Source organism: Halichoerus grypus, chromosome 7 (genome assembly GCF_964656455.1).
Source record: "Halichoerus grypus chromosome 7, mHalGry1.hap1.1, whole genome shotgun sequence".
In the NCBI taxonomy this organism is placed as follows: domain Eukaryota; kingdom Metazoa; phylum Chordata; class Mammalia; order Carnivora; family Phocidae; genus Halichoerus; species Halichoerus grypus.
The window spans coordinates 91253452-91258888 of record NC_135718.1 but is presented as its reverse complement, the minus strand read 5'-3'; the positions used below and the strand labels follow the sequence as shown (position 1 = coordinate 91258888).

General features: G+C 41.8%; 1 pseudogene; it reads left to right on the top strand.

Moving 5' to 3' along the window:
* The first annotated feature begins 1794 nt into the window (after nt 1-1794).
* Nucleotides 1795-2826, top strand: LOC118547478 (serine/arginine-rich splicing factor 3 pseudogene; annotated as a pseudogene).
* The last annotated feature ends 2611 nt before the right edge of the window (nt 2827-5437 follow it).

The window sequence follows — 5437 nt, the reverse complement described above, 5'->3', positions numbered from 1 at the left end:
CATGGGGCTCCAACCCATGACCCTGAGATCAAGAGTCACACACTTTACCAACTGAACCAGCCGGGCACCCTTACGAGTTTAAAATATACCTATTTATTTCAACAAATGTTGATGGGATCACTGGATATTTGCATGAGAACAAAAAGTGAATCTTGATACCCTAAAAAAATTTTAAGATGAATCATGGACAAAAATGTGTCAGGTAAAACAATAACATTTTAGAAGAACATACAGATTTGGAGTTCACAAAGATTTCTTTTTCTCTTTCTTTCTTTCTAGAGAGGGAGAGAGGGATAGCGGGGCAGAGGGAGAGGGAGAGAGAATCTCAAGCAGGCTCCAGGCCTGGGGCAGAGCCTGATGCGGGGCTCGATCTCATGACCCTGAGATCATGACCTGAGCAGAAATCAAGAGTCAGACGCTGAACTGACTGAACCACCCAGGCGCCCCAGCACCCCCAAATTTGTTAAACAGAAAACAGAAAGCACCAACTTAAGAGAAGAAAAGTGATGAATTGAGCTTCATTCGAATTAAGCCATTCTGTTCAATAAAAGATACTACTGAGACAGTGAAAATGCAAACTCCTGTCAAGACCATGCGGATGCCCACCAACAACCACTGCTATCATTCATCCAAGCGAAGGTCATCAGTGGATGCAAAACATTGAACCGGACGCTCATGCGGTCATCACGTCTCTCCCCACAGATCACTTACCCGGGACAAAGCAGGAAAGGAGCCTCGAATATGTGGGAAATAGGTCAGATGACGCCTTAATCAAGTGATCAAAAGTAACATCACCAAGAAGATGAAACCATGAGAGGAGAGGAAATACTTGAATAGGTACCTCACAAAAGAGGATGTGTAAATGACCGAGAAATATGTGAAAAGCCAATCTATATCATTAATTACGAGGTAAATACAAATTAAAAATTAAAAACACGATGAAGGACCACTACATACCAACAGCAGCAATGGCTTAAAAATGAAAAAGGCTGGCAATACCAGGTGTTGGTGAGGATAGGGGCAACTAGAACTCTCCAAAGTCACTGGCTGGAGTGTTAACTGAAACAGCTGCCTGTAAAAATTGCTTAGCATTATCCACTGTGGCCAAACACGGGCCAGGCTTTTAATCCAGCAATTTCACTGCTAGATAAATATCCCACAGACATGAGTATACATGAGCCATATGAAATATGTATTAGAAAGGTCAGGGTAGCTTTATTCATAATAGTAAAACTGGAAACGACCTAAAGATCTATCAGCAGAAGAATAAAAACTAAGGTTTTTTTGTTTTTTTTTGTTTTTTAAGATTTTATTTATTCGTTTGACAGAGAGAGAGAGTGAGAGAGGAAACACAACCTGGGGGAGTGGGAGAGGGAGAAGCAGGCTCCCCACTGGGCAGGGAGCCCGACGTGGGACTCAATCCCAGAACCCTGGGACCATGACCTGAGCTGAAGGCAGACGCTTAACGACTGAGCCACCCAGGCGCCCATAATATGTTTATTTTATACCTCAATTAAGAAGAAAAAAAAAAAGAATACAGAAGGCAACTCGAAGGGAATCCTACTGTTCAAAAATGGGAGAGTTTGAACATCCAAATGATTCTGACTGTGATGTGTTGAAACATATTAAATAAAAATTCATGAATTTATAGCAATTCTAACAGTATTCATCGGTCACTGTGTTATTATTCTGAAAATCGATGAAGGGAAGGAATCAAGCATTTCTTTCATTTTTTAAAAAAAGATTTTATCCACCATTTCGTGGAAGCCAGGTCAGCGAGAGCATCTGCGGGAGCCGGGCGGGGAGGGGAGCAGGAAGCGGGAAGACCCATCTGAGGGTGTGTGGATTTGAGCGTCCACTTTCCAACCCAAGATCTCGAAATGCATCATGATACCTGTCCATTGCCCTGTAAGGTTTATGTAGGTAATCTTGGAAACAATGGTAACAAGACTGAATTGGAACGAGCTTTTGGTTATTATGGACCACTCCGAAGTGTGTGGGTTGCTAGAAACCCTCCCGGCTTTGCTTTTGTTGAATTTGAAGATCCCCGAGATGCAGCCGATGCTGTTGGAGAACTAGATGGGAGAACATTATGTGACTGCCGAGTAGGAGTGGAACTCTCGAATGGTGAAAAGAGAAGTCGAAATCGTGGCCCACCACCGTCTTGGGGTCGTCGCCCTCGAGATGATTATCGGAGAAGGAGTCCTCCACCTCGCCGCAGATCTCCAAGACGGAGAAGCTTCTCCCGCAGCCGGAGCAGGTCCCTTTCTAGAGATAGGAGGAGAGAGAGATCACTGTCTCGGGAGAGAAATCACAAGCCTTCCCGATCCTTCTCTAGGTCTTGTAGCCGATCTAGGTCAAATGAAAGGAAATAGAAGACCAGTTTGCAAGAGGAGTGGTGTACAGGAAATAACTTCATTTGACAGGAGTATGTACAGAAAATTCAAGTTTTGTTTGAGACTTCATAAGCTTGGTGCATTTTTAAGATGTTTTAGCTGTTCACATTTGTTTGTCTCTTAGAACAGCGACAAAGATGTAATTCTCTATGATTTGAATGGATCATATGAGGCATGTAATATCAAGAATTGTTACTTTACAATGTTCCCTTAAGCAAAATTGAATTTGGTTTGAAGTTTAGTCTCACATAGACTGATAATAAGCCTCTAACTCCTGCCCAGCTAAAGCTTGACATTTAATATTATGAAAACTGGCAAAAATTGAACAAAGTCTTTCCATAGCTGGGATAATAGTAAGCAGCTGTAGTTGAAGAAGCAGTCTTTAAAAGCTGGTGTGAACACAAGCCAGCAGGTAAAAATTAAGCTGCACTGTTAAACTAGATTAGAGGTTAAAAAAAAAAAAGAACCAACTATTCTTCATACTGGGCAGGGGTGTCCAGTTGGTGTAGAATTGGAAGCTGCAAGAAAGTTAGTTTACCTTTGCTTTAGGTCGTAATTTCCTGATGTGATTGCTGTGTATGAACACACAGCTCTTTGTAACGTTCTCTGTTTGGTCATTTGAAACTATTCAAGATACCAATGTCCTGCCAGTTTAAGGGTACATTGTAGAGCTGAACTTTGAGTTACTGTGCAAGATTTATTTTTTTTCATGCTGTCATTTGTAATATGTTTGTGAGAATCTTTGGGATTAAAGTTTTGGTTACAAAAAAAATAAAAAAAATTAAAAAAGATTTTATTTATGGGGGAGCAGAGAGCAGAGGGAGAGGGACAAGGCGACTCCCACTGAGGGCTGAGCAGGACACAGGGCTCAATCTTAAGACCCTGAGATCATGACTTGGGCTGAAAACAAGTCAGATGCTCAACTGATTGAGCCACCCAGGTGCCCCTCTTTCATTTTTTTCTTACCAACAATATTCCATAGTTGGTAAATCCCAGCATAATAATTGCAGGAGGCACAACAGAATTCGAACCTTGCTGCTTTGCAATGCTAGTGAAATAATGATTATCAATGCTTGCCAATCGGGTGAAAGGTTGATGGGACACTTTGTCGTGGGGAAATTGCGCTGACCCCACCTTGACCCAAAGACCGAACTGAACATCACCACAGGTGGGAGAGTCTGATGCTCTGCACCTCATGGTGTGATATGATAGGGAATACAGAGCGCCAACTACAAAGCATTCTCGTGCGAGGAATTGCCCTGAATGTAATCAAGCATCTAGGTCTACCTATTCATGCACAGGAAACCGGGGGAATAGAGGAAAGTATTAAATGACATATCGAGGATGCAATCAACCAAATCCAGAATGTGGGTGATTCTGTAGGACAGGAGATGTGATTTCATCAACAAATAAATGGCATGAAAATAAATAAGGGTAGAAGGATTCGTTATAGATTAAGAGACTTACAAGTTTTATCAACAAATAATGCATATTGTTTGGATGCTGATTTAAACTGAACTATAAAAAGATAGCATGAAGCCAATCCTGAAACTTGAATGTGAACTGGATATGACATTATGTTAAGGAATTATTGTTCATATTAATTGTGGAGAGACTTTGGGGCTTAAGATTTTTTTTTTTAAGTAGGCTTCATGCCCAGTGTGGAGCCCAACGCGGGGCTTGAACTCACAACCCTGACATCAAGAATCTGAGACACTTAACCGACTGAACCACCCAGGCACCCTGGGGCTTAAGATTTTTTCAAAAAGAGGCGCCTGGGTGGTTCAGTCGGTTGGGTGTCTGACTCGATTTTGCCTCAGGTCATGATCTTGGGGTCATGGGATTGAGCCCTGCATGGGGCTCTGTGCTCAGTGGGGAGTTTACTTGAGATTCTCTCCCTCTTCCTCTTCCTCTGCTCCTCCCACTGCTCGTGTGCTCTCTCTCTCAAACAAATAACAAACAAATAAATAAATCTTTTTAAAAAAGATTTTAAAAATTCCTTATTGATACAGGAGCCAGTATGAAAGGCTCCCACTGGCTAAATATGGAACAATTTGAATATCAGCATAAATAATGCTAGTAAAAGCTCATAAGCCATTGAATCAAATAAAAATACACGAGTCCAGACTGATACTGATAATGTATACACTATGTGTATGCATGTATTCAGGGTGGCGCAACATCAAGTCAGCTACTTATTTTCAGTTGGTTTTGTAATGTTCTTCTAGCTTTTCTGTAAGTTTGTGGTTTCCTGATTCTGTCCATTGAAAAGGCTAAGAAACACTGATATCCCAATATCAATGAGGACATTCAGATCCTGAAGTCTAGATATCCCCAGCATTGAGACAAGCTGACACTGTGTCCCTTTGGGGTGCTGCAGAGCACCACAGAGGTATGCAACAACGCTGGACTAGTTCTCTATGGCTGCGGAACGAAGTTCCACACATTTAGCGGCTTAAGGCAATACCCACCTGTTAGCTCAGCACTCAAAGGCCCAGCTTGCCTGGGTGCTCTGTTCAGGACATTAGGAGACTGAAATCAATGTATGAACCAGGGTGAGATTTTGTCTGGTGCCTCTGGGGAAAATCTGCTTCTAAACTCTAGTAATTCAAATCTTTGGGTCCCCCCATTTCTGATTTAAAGCTCTCATGTGTTGAGGTCAGGCCCACTTGGATGATCTCTATCTTAAAGTCCAGTGATTTGGCACTTTAATTACATCTGCAAAATCCCTGTTGCCGTATAAGAAAGGAGTGATAGCTCATCATAGTCACGGATTCTGCTCACACTCAAAGGGAGGGAATTACGCAACTGCAAGGGTTGCTGAGAAATCCTACCAGAATCACCAATGTAGTATAACTCACCAAAAATGTTTAACCTGAATCCAGTCCTGAGTATATCATCAGACAGATCCAGATTATGTGACATTCTACATGACCACTGACTTGAACTCTTCAAAGATGTCAATGTCATGAAAGATTAAAAAAAAGGTGAGGTGACTCTTCTAGATTCAAGGAGATTAAAGAGATTTAACAGCCAAATGC